Raw genomic sequence first — 22056 nt, forward strand, 5'->3', positions numbered from 1 at the left:
GCAGATTAAAGAGGAAGTACTAAGAAACGTCCCCAAGATGGGAGAAAACGTCATCATGGCACTAGACATCAAAGGGGCGTTCGACAACGTAAGCTTCGAAGCCATACTTACAGGCCTTGCACGCACGAACTGTGGAAGGAGGACATATGGCTACGTCAAGTCCTTCCTTTCGAACAGAACGGCAACGATAGGTCTGGGAGAACTCAGATCCGAAAAATTCAATACCCCAAACAAAGGCACGCCGCAAGGCTCGGTGATCTCGCCCATGCTCTTTAACGTGGCTATGATCGGCTTAGCAAAGAAGCTAAAAGAGATAGATGGGATAGAACACGCCACATACGCGGACGATATCACCACCTGGACGACTACAGGATCACTAAAAGAAAAGGAAGAGAAGCTTCAACTAGCAGCCTCCTGTGTAGAAGGATATGTCAAAGCAAGGGGGCTCCAATGTACCACCGAGAAATCGTAGCTACTAAGAATATGGTGAGGGGAAAGGAACAAAGAACCACCCACTGACGAAGATCTAAAGCTAAAAGTATACCTAGAAGGGGAACTCATTCCGGAGAAAACAATCATCAGAGTACTCGGAATGTGGACACAATCTAATCAACGCTGCACCCATATACTAGCCCAACTGAGGGCATCGACCCTCCAGGTGGCACGCATGATAACACACGTAGCACACCGGAGGTCGGGAATGAGGGAGGAGGACACGCTCAAACTGGTCGCGAGCCTAGTGGTCAGCCGAGTGGCATACAGCCTTCCGTCCTGAGAAAAGCGTACAAGACGGCACTTCTCCTACCGCACAACACCTCCACGAAGAAACTCCTAGCGCTGGGATTGCACAACACCTTCGACGAGCTGCGAGAAACGCACGTCAACGCGCAACTGCGCAGGTTGCAACAAACACCGACGGGCAGAGAACTTCTGAAGAAGCTATGATGGTCAGACCAAATTAAAGAAATACAGCGAACCGCCGACATTCCGGACGAATATCGCAACACAATAAGGATAGCAACAACCCCAAAGAACATGGACCCAAACATTCATACGTATCGTAGAGAGGCAAGAGCTGCATACCTGCCGAAGGTAATAGCCCCAGAAGAAACGACGGTATATGTGGATGCGGCCACATACGTCAGGACGAGTGGGCAGGAACACTCAAACGCGGTAGCGACGCTTGTTGACTCGAATCTACGAGATGTGGCCAGCGCATCGCTGAAAGACTGCTCGCTCGTCGAGGCCGAGGAGGTAACCGTATCTATGGCCCTGGCGGAAGGCTGCAGGAAGAAGCAGTCACTGACAATTTTGACAGACCCGCAAGCAATGTGCCGCAACTATCTGCGGGGCAGAATCGGTCATCGAGCGATCCGCATAATTCGTTCCAGTGGCCACCCAATGAAACAACCTAATCAGACATACGATCCTGTGGACTCCGGGACGCACCGGGGTAAGGGGAAACCAGAAGGCGGACGAGATAGCTCGAGGTTACGCTCAGTACCGGGCATCTAACACGTGCGACCCTCTGGACAAAGACCCCGTACACCAAGAGTAGTCGGCAATCCTGAACTACTACAAAGGCTGCAAAATGCGGTATCCACCCCCGCACAAATCCCTCAGGAAGGAGGACTCCGTCACGTGGAGGCAGCTACAGACAGGTTCCTTCCCGAACCTACACACACTACACAAAATGTACCCCACACAATACACAATTAAATGCCCACGGTGCTTAGAGACACCCACGTTATATCACACGACGTGGCAATGTCAGGGAATCCCAGTAGCGCCTATCATAACAAACCCGAGTGTGGAGCAGTGGGAGGGAAAGCTCTCCAGCGACCGGCGGGAAGACCAAAAAGGTCTGATCCGACAGGCCCAGCTGGCGGCGGCTGACGACCACCGCTACGGAAGATGGCAGACATCTAACCCCCACAAACTCTATAGATCAAATAAATGTTTATTCTCTCTCTCTCTCTCTCTCTCTCTCTCTCTCTATACTTAGCCGCCGCTGTCATCGGCTGAGTACATGCGCAAAAAAAAAATAAAATAGACGAGCACCTCGTACAGAATGGAAAAACGTTGGAATGAACAATGTATTCACTTACTATCATAGTGGTGACGGCTGATTGGGGAAAACAGTGAATAGTTTCGAATAATAATAATAATTGGTTCACAGGAAATGAAAGACGCAGTATCTCGCACTTTTTTCGTAGACACCTGACCCGCGCTTTTAAGGGAGAGGAAAGAGGAAAGTGGGAGACAAAATGGAAAGAGAAAGGTCTGCCGTAGTGGAGGGCTCTGGAGTAATTTCGACCACCTGGGGATCTTTAACGTGCAATGACATCACACAGCACACGTATTCCTCTCGATTTCGCCTCCAAGGGAAACATTTTATTGGGCTTACTAACATCCACAAAGAAACGCACATTCGGCGGCGCCGGTATATAGCAAAGTGCTTGACAGTCCTTGAAGAACTGAATGCCTGCCACGCTCAGGGGCGGAGGATTGTGCTGTGTTATGCAATTTATTAGTGCGTAGCACTACTATCCGCAGTCACCTACTACATCGATGTCTGTTCGAAGCCGCTCTCTCTCTTTCTCTCTACGGGAGAAACGAGGAGTCGACGCGTGGCTTAGCGAACCCGACTGCCGGCGGCGGCGTTTCGATGGAGGTGAAAAGAGGCGTCCCTGTGCTGTGCGATGTCAGTGCACTTTAAATATGCAGGGTGAGGTGGTGAATGGCGGCAGTTCCTGGCCCTACGGTACTGGAACGGTAGGTCAACGCCGCTTGCGGCGGGGGCTAGCCAGCCACCGAATGTTTATCTGTTGTAGGCCGTCATTGCACCCGCCACCACTTAGGTGGTAGACGACGGCTGTTGCGGCGCGTGTCTTTCTCTCCCTCTTCTTTTTCTTTCTTCTCTATTTTCTCTCCCGTCCACACGAGGCAGCGGAGGTAGCTCAGCTACAGAGCCAGTAGCAGGCCCGTGCACTTTCTTTTCCTTCTTCCTACAGCCACAACAACAACGTTAAATATCCACAGGTGGTAGAACTTACTCCACAATCCTCAATTATGGCAGCTTTTTATCTTTCCGCTTTCACTTCCATCTGCGTCCCTTCAATTACGGTGCTTTTAAGGTGTCTACGAAGTGTGAGAAATATCGCGCTCTTTCCTTTCGTAAACGAATTTACAATTTTACGCGCGCTTCACGCATTTTAGCCGAGAAGGCGTAGTGGCCACAGATGCTCCTAGTGAGAGAGCGCTAACGTCGGTCGCAGACGCCGCGGCCCAGATCACAAAACTTTGTTCGTTCATCTGCACTTTAAAGATACCCAGGTGGTCTAAATTACTCCGAAACCCTCCACTGCTGCACCTCTTTCACTTCCACCTTCCTCTCAATACGCCGACGTCCAGCTGTCCACGGAAAAATTGTGACTGTAGTGTAGCACTAACACTTGATGACTGTCGAAAAGAAGAGGAGTCTAGGTAGAAAGGTGCGTCCCAGTCGAAAAAAACTACAGAACTGTGTCAGAAATACGACAAAATATCCTGTAGTTCTGTCGTAACCATCAAATTTTTCTGTAGTTCTGTAGTACTTTTCTGTAGTTCTGTAGTTTTTCTGTAGTATATTTCTGTTGTCTGTAATTCTGTAGAACTTTTCTGTTGTAACTACAGAAATTTCTGATGTTACTACAGAATGTTCTGTTGTCACAACAGGTTTCCCGTAAAAAACCGCACAGAAATTCTGTCGTAACATCAGAAAAGTTTCTGTAGTTTTTTCCGACTGGGGTACTCCAACGAAGGCGACGAAAGAGACTTGCTGGCTTGTAGAGCGCTCAGCCGGACCGCCGACCTGAAATAGAACTTATTCTTACAATTAGTAGAAGCTGCTCTTCGTTCCCTTCTCTCACGCTGGAGCTTCGCAGCCGCACCCTCGCTTTACCATCCGCTATGCCCGAGGCAACAAGCCAGAGCGCTAGTATTGGCCCGACAGCTCCCTCTTCGCCTACCATCCTGTGCTCTCGTGAGCCTCGCCAAAATGATCCCAGCTTCTTCAGTGGCGCGTATGACCAGGACGAAGACGAGTGGGTGTCCTCATACAAACAAGCGCCTACAACAAGTGGGACGATACCACTAAGTTAGCCAACGTCCCCTTTTACTTGACAGATGCAGCCAATCTATGATTCCGAAACCAAGAACTCGATCTGTCCTCCTAGTCGACCTTCTACAAGCTTTTCAGGGGTGTTCGGGCGCCCCGAGGTGCTCAAACTGCGCGCCGAATAACGCCTCCAGGCCCGGGCTCAGCAACCTGAGGAAACGTTCACCAGCTACATTGAGGACGTCGTGGACCTCTGCAAACGTGTTAATCCTGTTATGTCCGAAGCTAATAAGATTACTGAGATCCTGAAGGGAATCTCCGAGAATGTCTTTCAAAGGTTGCTAACCAGAGAATTACCAACCGTCGTCGAAGTGATTCCGCTGTGTCAGAGGTACGACGTCCTCAAGAGGGAATGAGCTGCTACACGACATTCTAGCATAAACGATGGGTTACTGCTGACTCCGGCAGTGTGCAGTCTCGCTTCTGAAGCGCCTTCCCTTCTTCCCGATATCAAGGCCTTTATACTGAAGGAAGTGTCCCGTCAACTCCTTTCTGCTTCTGCCGAAACCAGATCATCACTCTATCCTACATTTCGACGCACTATCCATGAGCAAGTTGCAGACGTTTTGCCGCCCAGCTCTCGACTTCCGCCTGTGACAGCCCCGCTCACATATGCCGCTATCGCCGCCAGACCCCCGCGCCCTGACCCATATGCTGTGCCGCTGTCACCACCACTACCTGCGCCTCTCCCTTATAATGAATCCATGGAGGACCCCCGACAACCACCTGATCTGCTATTCATGTGGTATTCCTGACTATGTCGCCCGGCTCTGCCGCCAGTGCGCGCAGCCGTACCGCAATGGGCCTGTTGCCGCCGGCACCTTTCCGCACTTATTTCATCGTGACCGCTCCTCCCACTCCTACCACCGATCCCCGTCTCCCCGCCGTCGTTCCCTCTCGCCGCTGCGCCGTCACTCTACTGCTCGCCCGGAGGAAAACTAACAGCCGCAATTCCGGAGGCAGGAATTGCGTTTTCCTCGACTTGTGCAAGTCCTCCGTTTTCCCCACCCAATGCTTTAGAAGTGTTTGTCGATAGCGTCGCAGTCCTCGAGACTTGTGCAAGTCCTACCATCCGCTAGTCCTACCATACGTGCGCGGCGAAATGCATTCTCTGCAACGGTCCCCATTTCACAGAATCTAAGGATTGCAAAGAACGCTACAACCGCCCGGGCAACAAGAGAACAGCCGCCCCTTCCGATGGCGTAGCGAACCAGTCGACTGGAAGTCCCGCACCAGGCACCGGTCCAACTCTAATAATCGCAGCCGCTCCCACAATCGCTCTGAATCAATAGCGAGGACGGAATCCTAACCACCCAAGTACCGGAGCCGGTCGCCATCCTTCCCGCCTCTGACAGACCAGCCCATTCCAGACAAACAGGTGAGCTGGGCCCAGCGATCTTCCTCCCTCGTCCGTGAGAACGCCCTTCTTAAGGCCCGGTTAGAGAAACAGGACCAACAAATTCAACCACAGACCGCGCAAATAGTCCAGCTTAGCAATCAGTTACAGCTTTTATTGGAGAAATTGTCCCCCACAGAGCGAATGGAAGTCAAGTCCCTGACCCCCCATCCAGTACAGAACCTTCCACCCCCTTCCCCATCTTCTGTCCCCGCAGCAAGCCCTACACCTTCCACCTCCCACAACGTCCCGACCAAGCGTAAGGCTACGGAAATTTCCCCACAGCAACGACAAATCAAAACCAATCATACCTCCTCACTTCTCTGACTCTACTCGAACAAAAGCTAGCCGAAAGGTTCGAAGAAATGGCCCAAAGCACAAATTCATGGGCCACTGACCTCAGCACTCGGTTGACAGCGATTGAGCAGCCGCAATCTTCCCAAGCGAAAATCGTAGCCCAACTCTAGTCCAAGCTCAATCAAATCATAGTCTCTCACCCCAAACCATCGACTACCCCAACTTGCAACCTACCTAATGATGGCAGGAAACCTCAAGGAAATTAGAGTGTGGCAGTGGAATTGGAGTCAGAGATCATTTTTGTGGCAGATGTAGAGACGAGAGCAAGAGCATTGGTGATTATAGAGCTGGAAGTGAGCAGCTTTGCTTGATTGTCGGTTGCAGCCAGGACCATACGGGAGCCTGACGTATATTCCGCTGCGTCCACGTAGACCACCTCTTGGTCGTCGCTATATTATCTGTGAAGTGCGTGAGCCCTGGTTATTCTGCGGACCTGGTCTCCCTCAGGGTGCATGTTTTTAGGGGTAGGAGGTATGATGAGGTTAGAGCGGAGGTTAGGAGAAAGGGGGTTATCGTCAATGGGGTGTGCAACTGGACTTGGGTTTAAGTGAGATAAAGTGCGGCCTGCCGCCGAGTTGGATTGGCGGGATACTTGAGCCTCTCTAAGTTCCTCGAAAGTGTTGTGTACACCGACCACGCGACGGCTCGAGACCTGGCGCAGTATTGCTATCGCAATAAAAAAATAAATGTCCTCTTAGATGTCTTTTAAGAGGAGAATGGCGAACGCCTACCCTTCATTTTCTATCATTTACCTTTTATCGGCGTTCGTTGTAGTGCTGCTTATTATAATCGGTTTCCAAGAAAGGAACAGCACAATATCTGTTGCACTTTCTCCGGCAAGAGAGCAGAGTTGGTGAAAGGTGGCTGTTCCTGGCCCTACGGGGACGCCACCGCTTCGGTGATGGACGACGGCTGTTGCAACGCGCTTCTTTCTCCCCCTCTTCACTTTCTTTCTTCTCTATTTTCTCTTCTACCCGCACGAGACAGCAGAGGTGGCTCAGTTATAGTATAGTGCCTAGAATATATATTCTAGGCACTATAGTTATAGAGCCAATAGCAGGCCCGTGCATTTTGTTTTCCTTCTTACTACAGTCGTAACAACAACAAGAGCAAGGGAGTTGGAACGGTACACCATCGCTCCTGTCAAGTGGCGTCCCTTGGCGCGGGTTCAAGTATGGCATGCGTCCGTGTGCTGCGCGATGTCAGTGCTCGATAAAGATCCCCAGCTTGTCGAAATTGCTCCATAGCCCTCACTACGGCTCCTCTTCCTCCCTTTCCACTTTCACTCCCACCTTCCCCCTCCCTTTACGGCGCGTTTCAGGTGTTACAGAGCAAGTGCAAGAGACACTGCGTCTTACCTTTCCTTTGAAGTAATTAAAAATATTGCACATGGCAGGAAGCTAGACAAGAACTAATCCGTGAAATCTCGCAGATTATGACAGATCTCGCGCACAGATCTCGAGCGCAACTCTCGCACACGGGATTTCGTTCCGTGAGCCTAAAAAAGATTTCATATAAAAAATTAACAATTGCCCTACTGCGGTGGCGCAGTGGTTAAGACGCCCAACTGCTGTACCGGAATACCCGGTTCGAGAGAGAGCGAGAGCACGTTTATTTGTCCAACAGAGTGACTATCCCGTTCTTCAGGAGTTAGACCCGGAAGGTGGGACAGTCGCAATAGTTGCAGGCCGGTAGTTCTCGGACTCCGGCGGCATCTTCGGCCAGTCGAACAATTTTTATTTGGGCTCTTGAGTCTGAGCTTTAAAGAAGGGTCTCCCAGTTATTTTTAGTTATATTTTTAGCCCTGCCTGCTGACTTCGCGCATTCCCATATTATGTGATCAAGTGATCCTCTTTCCTTACATAATGAACAGAGGTCTGATCTTATTTCTGGTGATATATGGTTGACTAGAACTGGGTTCAGGTATGTATTTGTCCAATTTTCTCTGTGCTGTTGCTTTATCTTTGTTTAACGTGGGGTCTGGTGGTGGTAGGACCCTCCTGCTCAGTCTGTAGTGCGGTGATATTTCGCTATAGTTAATCAGGTCCTCTGGTTTGCCTTGCTCCGGTGCCACTCCTCCAGCCCGGTGTGTGAGATCTCGGGCTGCTTTGCATGTCGCCTCGTTTCCGGGCACGCCTGTGCGGGCTGGCGTCCACACAAGAGTGACGTCTCTTTCTATTGGCTTTTGATCGAGGATACTAGCCGCGGTCATCGCTATGACTCCTGCGGTATAGCTCCTGATTGCGCTTTTGCTGGTGGTGGTAGAAACATTTTATTGCCATCGGAACAAATAGGAGGCGAAGCCTCTGCTTGGCACTTGGGTGCTCCCTTACTACATGGGAGACACCCTTATTAGGCAAAATAAAGTCCTTGAAGAGCAATCCTCCTCATAGCACTGGAAATGATCTTCCGTTGGTCTTCACATGAAGTGCTCTTCATGAGAGACTCCCAGTAGGACTCTGCGACATTCGGTGATGGGAGATGAGGAAAGGTGGGGCATGTAATGAAGAATGTGTAGGAAGTGGCCTGGTTTGCCGCAGAGTCTGCATGATGAGGAAACCTGGTCTCGGTATCGGGTATGTAGACGTGTAGGGTATGGAGCATTCTGAGTATGCAAGCTTCGCCAGTGTACGGCCTGCACTATGGTGAGAGAGGGCGCTGGGGGTGTATATTCCCTTCGTTTGTCCCGGTAGTACAAGAGAATATCACGGAAGGAGAGCAGGCGCTCCCCGGCCTGTAGAGAGAGAATGTAAGACCTCGGGCTGAGGAATTAACCTCCTCGTTACCAGGGAGGCCGGCATGTGCTGGCGTTCAGATGAGGCTTATGGGGTGTCGGGGCTGCTAGAAGCATAAGATGCGAGCAGCGCTGTGGGATGTATAGCCATTGGCATAATTTGGAATCGCAGATTTGGAGTCAGAGCTCTCACTGACTATGTACTTTGCCTCGGTCTGAGCAAGAGCCAGTGCTATTGCAGCCTCTTCCGCTGTCTGTATCGTACTTGTTTTTATAGAGATTGCTGTAACAATTTCTCGCTTGCCATTTACTACGACTGCAGTCATTTCTTCTTTACCGCAAAATGCAGTGTCTACATATGCAATTCTACCAGGATTTCCTGCCTCGAATCTCCGTGTCTGGGTCACTGCCTTTTTCCCTCGTCGTTGGTTATTATATTCAGGGTGCATGTTCTTTGGTAATCGGGAGATATAGCTCCATTTTCGGTCCTCCCGTTTCATTTCCTCTGTCTCGTCCCAGTATTCCTTCGGTTGTATACCTATTTCGAACCCGATCGAACCCGCCCCAGACCTTGAATTGGAGTCGGAGCTGTCACTGACTATGTACTTTGCCTCGGTCTGAGCAAGAGCCAGTGCTATTGCAGCCTCTTCCGCTGTCTGTATCGTACTTGTTTTTATAGATATTGCTGTAACAATTTCTCGCTTGCCATTTACTACGACTGCATTCATTTCATCTTTACCGCAAAATGCCGCGGTGACCAGCCGCTACCTGCCACTTTCTACGCCGTCCTACGAGCCACGCGCACACGTGCCCGTGGGTCTTTCGGACCAAATGTACGCCTTCGCAGCTTTCGAAGGACCGATGTCTGGCGAACACCCGACAACCAACCGTTCTGATATCATTGTGAAGAAGCTGGACACATGTTTCGCCGCTGTCCCTGCACGGAACTCGGCCTCCGTGGATTTTTTCTTGATGCCCGTCGTCCGTTGCCTGGACACCAGCAACGCGAAATTGCAGAATACCTTTTGCATGCCGACCCAGACCCAAGCCGCTTCCGATCGCTGTCGCCTCGCAGGTACAGTTCTTCTGGGTGCCACAAGCAATCCCAAAGTCCCCGTAAGGGAAACTAGATGCAGCAGCCTCTGAAGGTGGGGCTGCTCAATTACGAAAATTCCAAGATCCTCCACAGATACACTACAGTTTTTCGCCGCACACCAAAGATCATTGCACACAAAAACAAGAATAACCGACGCCGAAACAACCCGCCAATCCCTAACGTAACCACGACGCCGACCTCCGAATCCCCACTCCTTCAAAGCACCGAAGCCGAGACCGGACGCCTCGAAACTGCCGCCGCACGACACCACAGACTTCCGATCTTCAGATCTCCATCGATGGCACAGACCCTACTGCTCTAGGCGACACTGGTGCCGATTATTCAGTTCTGAGTGCAGTTCGCAGCAGCTTTCAGAAAGGTACAACAGGATGGGATGGCCCACAAATACGCAGTCTTGGAGGATATTTAATTATGCCCACAGGAGTGGGCACGTCGAGAATCACTGTACAAGGGCAAACATTTCTGGCGACGTTCATCGTGTTGGCCCAATGTTACCGTGATGTTATCCTCGGCATGGACATTCTAACAGAAAACGGGGAAATTATCGATTTGCAGAATCAGTCGGTGAAATTTTCAATTGAGAAAGTCATCGAAACCAATAACATGCCCCCCGCTGCGCTTCCCATTATTGATGACCATGTGAGTGTGCCCCCATGTTCTAGCATTATGGTGTCCGTAGGTTCTCTCCCAATGCAAAATACAGAAGGTATCGTCGAGACCAAACAGAAGCTGCTTATAGAAAGAGGCAGAGCAGTTGCCAGGGCAGTTGTTTTCTTTGAAAATGGCAAAGTTGATGTTCTTCTTACGAACAGCAATGAGCATCAACATCTGAACAAAGCGACAACTGTAGCATATCTCGATGCCATAAGTGACACTAGTTCTGCAGGTAATTTAACCAGCGCTTCAGCAACAGACTCCTATGACAACACTGAACCGCTGTACGACGTAAACCCGGCATTATACCTCCAAAGTATCAAGGAAAACTACGCAAGCTGCTCAGTCGCCACTCTGATGCATTTGCCAGATCGTCACGCGTTGGCCGAACGCACCTTGCAAAGCATCGCGTCACTACAGACGAAGCTGTTCGACCACTGCGCCTGTCGCCTTATCGGGTTTCCGCAAAAGAATGTACTGCCATCAGAGTTAGATAATGATGTCATTGGACCTCCCCGCAGCCCCTGGTCTGCACCTGTGGTAGTTGTAAAGAAAAAATACGGCACACTCTGTTTCTGCGTAGACTATCGTCGATTGAACAACGTTACGAAAAAAAGAGGTTTATACCTTCCCAGAATAGATGAGGCCTTAGATCGTCTGTGCAACACAAGGTACTTCTCCATGGATCTCAAGTCTGGATACTGGCAAACAGAGGTCGATGAGAGGGACCGCAAAAATACGGCTTTCACTACACCTGACGGTCTATACGAATTTCTTTCGTTCTTTGCTCCGCGCCTGCAACCTTTCAGCGACTCATGTACAGCGTTCTTGCAGATCGGAAGTGGACGATTTGTCTTGTATACTTGGACGACGTAATTGTATACCCCGGGTTTCGAGGAGCACCTTCGTCGCCTAGACGCAGTACTAGAAGCCATCCAATCGTCGGCCCTTACTCTGAAAGCCGAAAAATCTCATTTGGGTTTCGCAGAGCTCAAGTTTTTAGGCCACGTCGTGAACCAAGCGGGAGTTCTGCCGGATCCTGGAAAAACTTGTCATAGTCAATTTTCCGACACCGCGGGACGAGAAATCGACGCTTTCTTGGATTATGTGCATATTACCGACGTTTCGTGAAAAACTTGTCCAAAATAGCCCTCCCCCCCCCTCCTTACACTGCTTACTAAGGCTGATATGCCGTTCGTGTGGGGAGAACAGCAAATGCAAGTATTTCAAGAGTTTCAACGTCGTCTGCAGTCACCTCCGGTTCTCGTACATTTCCATGAAACGGCAGACACCGAACTGCACACCGATGCAAGCATTGTCAGTTTGGGCACTGTCCTAGTACAGATACAGCACAGTCAACAGCGTGTGATCGCCTACGCTGGTCGGGCTTTGTCTAAGGCCGAGGCAAACTACTCTGCCACTGAGAGGGAATGCCTCACCATCGTGTGGTCGAAGCTTCGACCATACCTATACGGCGGACCCTTTAAAATGGTGACCGACCATCATGCGCTTTGTTGGCTGATAACCCTCAAAGACCCTTCTCGCAAGATGGAGCCTACAACGTCAAGAGTATAAAATCGCAGTAACCTACAAGTCAGGTCGTAAGCATTTAGACGCGGATTGCCTGTCTCGTGCTCCTGCGAAACCAGCTTCGGACGCAAATGTTGATGACGACGCATTTCTAAATGCAATCAGTTCAGCCCACTTTGCCGATAGTCAACGCAACGATCCCGAACTTCGCCAGGTAATCGACTTTCTTCAATATGCCGGCAGCATGATCCCTAAATCTTTTCGTCGCACTTTGTCCTCTCTGTCCTCTCTGTGTTTAGGTGATGGCGTTCTCGTCAAGAAATATTTTACCGCCAACAGTCGCCAATATCTACTTGTTTTACAAGCAAGCTTAAGGGACGAATTTTTTCAAGCCTGCCACAATGAACCCACATCAGGCCACCTGGGAGTCACTCGGACGCTATCCAGAATTAAAGCATGGTATTTCTAGCCTCGTTTCTCAAGCGATGTGACACATTATGTTCGAACTTGCCGTGACGGCCAGCGCCGAAAGTTTCCGTCTCTGAAGCCAGCCGATCTTTTAAAGCCCATTACACCACCGTTCAGACCATTCCAGCTAATAGGGATGAACTTGCTTGGGCTGTTCCCTACTTCCATACTTCCACCTGTGCGAACAGGTTCATTATAGTAGCTACTGACTACCTGACCGGAAACCGCTGCTCTTCCTTGTGTTAACGCCTTTGAAGTTGCGAAATGTTTCGTTTTTCAAATTATCCTTCGACATGGAGCACCAGAGATTCAAATTACAGACAGAGGAGCAGCATTTTCTGCAGAGATCATCCAGGATATCCTTAATTTTAGTGGCACCAACCATCGCCGGACAACTTCATACCATTACCAAACTAACGGCCTGACGGAACGTCTGAACAAGACCATTGCCGACATGTTCTCGGTGTATATGGACGTCTATCACAAGACATGGGACGAAGTATTACCTTACGTAACATTTGCATATAATACCGCCGTTCAAGAAACGCCCAACATGACTCCGTTCAGCCTAGTTTACGGACGAGAAGTGACGACCACGCTCGACGCCATGCTGCTTCATATAGACAAAATTCCAAATGACAATGTCACTGTTCTACAGATTTCAAGAATTAGATCTAGAACACAGAGAGCCAGAGGAGATGTGGACTGATGTTCGTGATATAATGCAAGAAGTTGCTACTAAGGTAGTTCCAAAGCAAAAGAAATGCAAGAAAGCAAACTGGTTATCTGAAGAGGCTTTGCAAACAGCTGAGGAAAGGAGGATGGCAAAAGTTATGGGGGAAAGAGAAAGACACAAGGTTCTCAATGCGGATTTTCAGAAAATAGGAAGGAGAGATAAGAATGCCTTCCTGAACATACAGTGCCAAGCAATTGAGGACAACAGCCAATTAAGGAACACAAGATCTCTGTATAAGACAATCAAAGAGGAAGCTTCTGTGCTAAGCTGGGCGTGATAAAGGACAAACGAGGCAAGGACCTCACTGAAGCCTCAGAGATAAAGAAGAGGTGGCAGGAATACACAGAAGAACTGTACAAGAAGGACCCGAATGTGCAAACCCAACATAAGACGTATGTGATTACTGATCTCGAGACGGGCATCCTGGAGAGTGAAGTTGAATGGGCCTTAGCCAGCCTTGCTAAGAACAAAGCTAACGGAATTGATGGCATTCCAGCTGATTTGCTTCAAAACCTCAACCATGACGCTGTTAACATTCTGCATACATTATGTCAGAGGATTTGGACAACCCTGCAGTGACCACAGGATTGGAGGAGGTCAGTTTACATCCCCATTCCAAAGAAAAGCAGTGCCGATGATTGTTCCAACTACCGCACGATCGCGCTTATTTCGCATGCTAGCAAGGTGATGTTGAAAATCCTCCAAGGTAGGCTGCAGCAGTATGTGGATCGGGAGCTTCCGGACGTGCAAGCTGGGTTTCGCAAGGGCAGAGGAACTAGAGACCAAATTGCCAACCTTCGCTGGATCATGGAAAAAGCAAGAGAGTTCCAGAAACCCATTTACTTCTGCTTTATTGATTATGCGAAAGCGTTTGACTGCGTAGATCACAGCAGATTGTGGCAAGCTCTCCAAGAGATGGGAGTTCCAATTCACCTCATCTGTCTCCTCAGGAACCTTTATGAAGGGCAAGAGGCCACAGTCAGAACTGGGCATGGTCTTACTGATTGGTTTCCGATTGAGAAAGGGGTGAGGCAAGGCTGCATACTGTCGCCCTGCCTATTTAACCTATATGCAGAGTGCATCATGAGGAAGGCCGGTCTGGACGAGTCTTCAGCTGGAGTGAAGATTGCTGGAAAACGTATCAACAACCTTAGATATGCGGATGATACCACTTTAATGGCAGAAAGTGAAGTGGAACTCAAGAGACTTCTGATGCGCGTACAAGAGAGTGAGAAGTTCGGGCTTAAACTGAACATTAAAAAGACGAAGATCATGGCGTCTTGCCCTATCAAGTCCTGGAGCATCAATGGACAAGAAGTGGAAGCTGTGACAGATTTTCTGTTCTTGGGCGCCAAGATTACCTCGGAAGGAGACTGCAGCCATGAAATTAGGAGACGCCTGCTTCTGGGAAAGAGAGCTCTTTACTAGGCCTTGACCGCCTAGTAAAGAGCAGAGACATTAGTCTGCCAACCAAGATCCGTATAACCCGTGCTATGGTCTTTCCAGTTGTGATGTATGGATGCGAGAGTTGGACTGTGAAAAAGGCTGACCGCCGAAGAATTGACGCGTTTGAATTGTGGTGCTGGCGAAGACTCTTAAGAGTTCCTTGGACTGCCAGAAGATCAAATCAGTCGATATTGTCGACCATAAACCCTGACTGCTCATTGGAGGGTCAAATTCTAAAGTTAAAGCTCAGCTACTTTGGTCATCTGATGAGAAGAGAGGAGTCGCTGGAGAAAGATTTGATGTCGGGAAAGGTTGAGGGTCGCCGGAGAAGGGGTAGGCAGCGAACGCGATGGTTAGATGGCATTCTCGAGGCATTGCAGATGAAGCTATGTGATAAGAAGATAGAGACCGGAGAGCGTGGCGTGACATGGTCCATAGGGCCACGAAGAGTCGGACACGACTGAACGCCTGAACTGAACTTTTCTACAGCGTGCCGAAGAGACCCGCCAACTTGCACTAATGCAAATAGAGTAGTAGCAAAGTCGTGATGCAGAACACTACAACCTGCGGCGGCGCACTGAAGATTATTTTACAGGTGACCTTGTCTCGGTTTGGTACCCTATTCGACGACCCGGACTCACTGAACAACTCTTGCGCCGTTATTTCGGTCCCTGCCGCGTTCTTCGACGCGTTAGTGATCTGGACTATGAAGTCGTTCCTCGTGAAGAACCAGAACTCCGACGTCCCAAGCATTCTGAAGTGGTCCACGGCGTCCGCCTAAAGCATTTTCATGCCAGACAACAGTGACTACTATTCTGCCCCTCCCCCCCCCTTTCAATTTAGCATCGGTCCGATGCTTCCCGAGCGTGGTGGCTAATCTAGCATCCGCTGACGACGAAGACGCGCAGAGGTTTGAGGGAAAGAAGAAATGCGCTAGCTCAAAGACTGAGCTCTAATGCTGTTTCTGGAACCTGAGCTTGCCCCCTGAGCAACTGTGAGGGGCCTCGTTTACGCGACAATATAACTGTTAACTAATGGTAAGGACTGCCAGCGAAAAATCTTAGCAAATGCTATAATATGCATCTTTGAGCTTTTTCCAACATTAGAGCATGGTTTCTTTGGCTTTGGACGAAGGGAACTTTTTAATTATTGGTTTTATGTGATCTGTGGAATTATCTTCAAATGGTGAGCGCGTTTGATTGATTAGTGTCAATTTCATGATCTAGATGCGTAAAGCAGTGGCGAATGACTGTTTCCTCCGAATCCTGGTAGCTTTCAGGCGGGTTATTGATCAATATTATAAAAGAGGGGGTTGTTTCTAAGTGAACAATTTTCTGCGTCGTATACATGTGCTCCTGGTTTCACGATCTGTTTGTTCAGTTCAGTGGTTAGTGTTTTCAAGCTGCCTATTTCAGTATTAAGAGCAGAAAGAGTAGCGCAGTGCGTTTCGAGTGAAATCATGCGCATGTTTAAATCGTCTAATGCTGTGCCAGTTGATTTGAGCTGTGTGTTTGGTCACGTAATTATAAAATTAGTGTAGCTTCTCCTGCTAATTTTTGTACTTCGGATTGGATACTGTAGTGTCAGAATTGTCGGGCTCAGGGTCGGCCTCCACATCCACATTTTCCAACAAGAGCAGAGATAAGCAGATTGTGCACGAGCAATCAACAACAATACTAGTGCAGCACTGGGGGCATGCAGCTGTATTAGGAAGTAATTGCTAGTTGGCTTAGCAAAAAGAGAGAATGAATGTTACCACCCTGCATAGCGAAGACGATAGCTAAGGTGGTCGAAATCACCGGAGCCCTCCACTACGGAGTTTCTCATAGCCCGAGTCGCTTTGGGAACTTAATCCCCATAAACCAAACAAAACCGAGGATTAGAAGTCTGCGCTTTCAAACAGCTACCGAGTCCACAAAGTGGCTGTTACGGAGGCGACACATTTATAGCCGACTCAGTTGTTGATGGTTGTCTCGACAAGGATGGCTACTCACGATCCAGGATGAAGTGATAAGGCGGCAGCGCAGCTACGTCTGGGACCGGAGACGTGGCGTGTCAATAAACTGCGTTACCATGATGGCGAAAAACTGTGCATGAGGGTGATCCGGATGAAGCGTGGAGTAAGGCAGAAAGCAGCAGGTGAACGGCGACTGCAAATGCGTGCATAACGAAGACAAACAAATTAGCAGTCTGCGCTTTCCCCAACGCTACCGAGTCCATCCCTCAGGCTAAAGCAGTGGTTTATATCACGTTGGGTTTCTCATGAATTGATAGCATACGACTATATGCAAAAGGATTGCGTGAGAGGCATTCACATTGGATGAGCGTAAACAGGCTTTCATAGGAACAGTAATAAAATCCCCGTAAGTTAGGCAAGCTGGCACTGTATCTGCCGCGCTGTTCGCCGTTTTGTTGAGAGATTGACTGGTTGATGACGTTGCCCTGGAAAGTACCTTGGGACAAATTTCAAAAGGTCATCAGTAAAACAGAACGGTACGCCTAACAATTATGTACAAAACTCAATATTCAACTGCCTTGGAAGGGAGCCCAAGTCTACTTAGAACAGGAACATAGAAAATTCCGGAAGGCAAGAGTACAGCAAGCACTCTTAGATCTTAGTTGGCAGCTCACGGGTAACTGTGAAACGAAAATTATGCAACAGCTTTATCTTACGGGTACTCACTTATATATTATATATAAAGGGAGACACTAACATACATACACAAACGCATACATACATACATACATACATACATACATACATACATACATACATACATACATACATACATACATACATACATACATACATACATACATACATACATACATACATACATACATACATACATACATACATACATACATACATACATACATACATACATACATACATACATACATACATACATACATACATACATACATACATACATACATACATACATACATACATACATACATACATACATACATACATACATACATACATACATACATACATACATACATACATACATACATACATACATACATACATACATACATACATACATACATACATACATACATACATACATACATACATACATACATACATACATACATACATACATACATACATACATACATACATACATACATACATACATACATACATACATACATACATACATACATACATACATACATACATACATACATACATACATACATACATACATACATACATACATACATACATACATACATACATACATACATACATACATACATACATACATACATACATACATACATACATACATACATGCATGCATGCATACATGCATACATGCATACATGCATGCATACATACATGCATACATGCATGCATACATACATGCATACATGCATGCATACATACATGCATACATGCATACATGCATACATGCATACATGCATAACTAACAGTCTACTTAGAACAGGACCGCAGAAAGATCCGGACGGCAAGAGTACAATAAGTACTCTTAGATTATGGTTGGCAGCTTATGGATAACTGTGAAAAAAATTGTGTAACAGCTTTATCTTACGGGTACTCACTTACTATATATAAAGATGGACACTAACGAAAAGCAATAAAGCGAATGGTGACAATGCAGAGAACTATGGAACAGAAAAAAAATGTAGCATCACGACAACATGCAGATGGGGTCACAGAACACATGTGCGTTGCTAACGTTCTACTCGAAGTTGAGATGAAATGAGCATATAAGCGAAGGCTATGTTAGCGATGGTCGGTAGGGGCAACTTTATCGCCTATAATCTTAGTTTATGGCAAGTAAGCAACAAAAGGATTAACCCTGATTAGTGCCTGGACTGAAAGCGATGAAGTGGACGTCAGTACAGGAGTCCTAATAAACTCCTAACGCATTTATCATACAGCAGTTCCCTTTATACAGCACGTTGAACAGTGGTTTGAATATTCACCCTACTGAAATGAGGGAGCTCAAACATCTGAACATAATAATAGTGAACACTGACTGGAAACGCTAAGCTTAGAAGGCTACAATGACACAAAACAAATCCAACGAAGTAGGCTGGTCTTGACGGCAGAAAGTAAACAAAAAACTTCAAAAAACGATAACGAAAATCAATAAATCATGAAGCAACCATTAAAGTATCAAGGCAAGTCAATTCATGACAATTCAAGTCAAGAAATAAACTTCTGGAGATCAAATAATGGTATTTGTGATGCGATTACAAATCAGCAGGTACAAAATTATTGGGGGGTCTCTGCATACGCCAAATTATGGATATGTGTATCGGACACAATCGAGTCGAACGTTCTTTACCAGCTCTACGGGCGTTGCGTACCGTATACGCTTAGAGGGCGCTTACGTAAAAGTTCTATGAATGCAGTAGTGGACAAGGAAGGAAGGCCTGTCTTTCGCGCAATGTCTCGCAATAGTTTGGTGGACACTTAATTACCATGCCTACCTATTCGCAGGTGGAGTTCATCAAAAAACTTCCCCCATTTCACCGGTTCACGTGGCTGGTGTACGACGTGCATATGGCCGACCAGCAGGGCAAATGCAACTTACCGAAGTTCAAGATGTTAGAAGAACTGAAGAAGGCCTATGGCATCACATGAAAAGGAATACCATGAGGAGCTCCCAACCACCAGCTGAGATGGAAGTCTGGAATAAATATCTCCATGAAATGGACTCTATTCTTTGTGCAGTAGTTGCGCATTGTCATCTTGTATAAACCATTCTCGTATACATAGTGTCCTCTATGCTCATTGCAGAAGTCCTAACTGCAGAAGTCCTAATCAGTCACTATTAACAGCAGGTAATTAACGAAATGGTAATAAAACGGAACCTACGCTACGACACCAAGTTAGCTATCATACTTTGTTTAGCGTGGTTGCACTTAACTGCATGTCTTAATTTCCGGTAAGAACGTAGCTATTAAATATTGAATTTTATGTTATAGCACCGCTTATATCCTTGGATAGTCAATATCCAATAGGGTAGGACTACATTATTCCAATTTAGATTGGACTTTAGGCTACACTGTCAAATCATATATTGTTGAAAAGGTATCGGCGAATAGAATCTAAATTCGAAACCACACAAGAGGCATGTATACCCTTGCGTTAACCACATCATACCACAGAAACAAGTGCTTCAGGTAGTTTTTATCTGTCCTCCAAATCTAAAGATTTTTTATGAATGCGAAATGACAGCTTAATATCTTGTCAGCAAAAAGTGTCTGCAAAACTTGTCGGCAAAATTTCTCGACACGAAAACGTCGGCCCATAGGATGAATGCGAAAAAGCTTCATGTTAGTACATCGGTGTGTAGTATGTACTATGAGGTTAACAGATTGTAATTAAATCGATTTAATGAGTTATGTTCTGTTCCAAACGGCGTTTTGTGTGAATGTGTTGTTGAAATTAATAGTGTGTAAAAACATGAAAACATTATTTAGTGTGTAACACATACTGGCTTGAGATTAAAAACAGTTTGTGAATTAGTAAATAGTAAATCAATTAAATCAGCTATAACTGGAATGCAGCTGTCAAATGCATGGACAAACGCCGCGGACGAGAAATAGCAATGCGTAATTGAGCTAATGAATGCGTTACTTAACTAATTCTATGATTTAATTCTAAAACGTACATGTTATACAAGACCACGTCACGTAGCATTCAGATTGCACGAGTATTTTACGTGACTAAGAGTATCACGTCGCAGTGAAGTTGCATAAAAATGTCGCTTTACTTGCTGCGTATGGCGTGACAAGATCACGTGACAGTCAAGTTGCGTGATAATGTTGAGTGGCTATGAGAACGCCACGCGACAGGAGCGACTGCAGGAGCGCTGCATGCACGAGCGCTCGCGAAGAAACAAACTTCCACTGTACGGAACGAATCCTAGCCTTGCTTTCAAATGCTACACAAGTGGTGGTGGTATTGAAATACTTTTAATCGCTAGAACCTAGTATGCATAGGGAGGTATAATTTGGCCGACCTTTAGGAGGCTGCCCCTCAAAGTCACCAGGCGGGGTCCCTAGTACGGCATCCCCGTGGCAGCGGCGAATTTCGACGATCGGGCCCCAGGTTGGCATTTTTTCTTATATTCTTCGGAGCAGAGAAAACGTTCGCATTTGCTTCTTGGCCGCTTCCATCACTGCTGTGCCTCATGTCCTTATCTGATAAATGAAATGGGTGATCTGGTGCGGTTTCGTGAAGACCTTACGAGGGAAATCATTGCATTTAAATAAAAATTAGAACATGAGGTCAGAAATTACCGAAATTAAGAAAAGCCATTATTCATATAGTGAACAGTTCGGAAGCATCAAAATCGAAAACAAATAGCTGATCAAACGTCTTGCAAAAGGAGTGCATCAGTTCGAGCAAGGCATCCCTGAGTTCCTCACTCAAGTGCCTTACTTAAGCGATGAAAAAAAAAATATATTCCCAAGTTTGGCGAGCTAATAAGTTAGTCTGTAGGTGAATTGATGCGGTAATGTGTAACCGTGATCCGCGTAAGGCCCTTAAAGCTGTTCCCAACATAGCTGCGCAATTTACGAGCCATGCCAAACGCGATGCAAGGCTTGTCGTGACGCTGGGGCTACGACGACCCGGCCTTCACTTGGTAGCGTGCAGAGACTCGGGGTTGAAGTAGGATTGAATCTTCGAAGTTGGTGAAATATGTACAAGCAGGTTTAATGGCACTTTGAGAAAACTTATTTACAATATTTACACGAAAAAGAAGGGTACATCAGCAAAATGGCAAGCGTTAAGAGTTCATAGCGAGAAGCGACTGGATGAGCCGTTTACCCAGGGCTCAGAGCCCTTTTTTCGGGCTCTGCACTGTCCTTAAAACCCCCTATGTCCAGCCCCCCCCCCCTCTGAAGATGCTGACCAATCAGTTCCAGGGCACGCCCCTCAGATATCGGCATCCAATCGAACACATCACTGCACTGATGGTCTGAGGCACTGACTGGTCCGGCATTAATTCGTTGGGCGTAATAACTTGTTGGCGGGAAAAGCTTGGGAACGGCGAGGAGAGGAGGTACATTTCTATTCTTCAGCAAAGAAACCACAGGCTTGTTCTGACAAGTGGGTTTCCTTCTCAGAAACCCAAGCGCACGTGCGCGCCACATAAGGATCCCAGCATTGTCCCTTTCCGACAATTGCAAATCTTCCCTGCATTCCTGGGAAATCACTTAATGGCCGTATGCGTCATGCTCCTTTCTTGTCCTGCACGTCAGCGGACATGTCACTCTGTCGTCTCCTTTGGATAGGAGGCATTCATCACTGGAGGATAGCACTTCTCGACTGGAAGGGTGAACAAAAGAAAGAAAGCACTTCCTGCTATTTCCCGCAGGGGGACGTTTCTTTGTGTTTTTCCAGACGTTCTCTTGACAGGGTCAATTTGGCATTTGCAGGGTGTCCACAAAGCAAAAC

The sequence above is a fragment of the Amblyomma maculatum genome, chromosome 10, assembly GCF_055883805.1.
Source record: "Amblyomma maculatum isolate TAMU_Amacu chromosome 10, ASM5588380v1, whole genome shotgun sequence".
NCBI classification, from domain to species: domain Eukaryota; kingdom Metazoa; phylum Arthropoda; class Arachnida; order Ixodida; family Ixodidae; genus Amblyomma; species Amblyomma maculatum.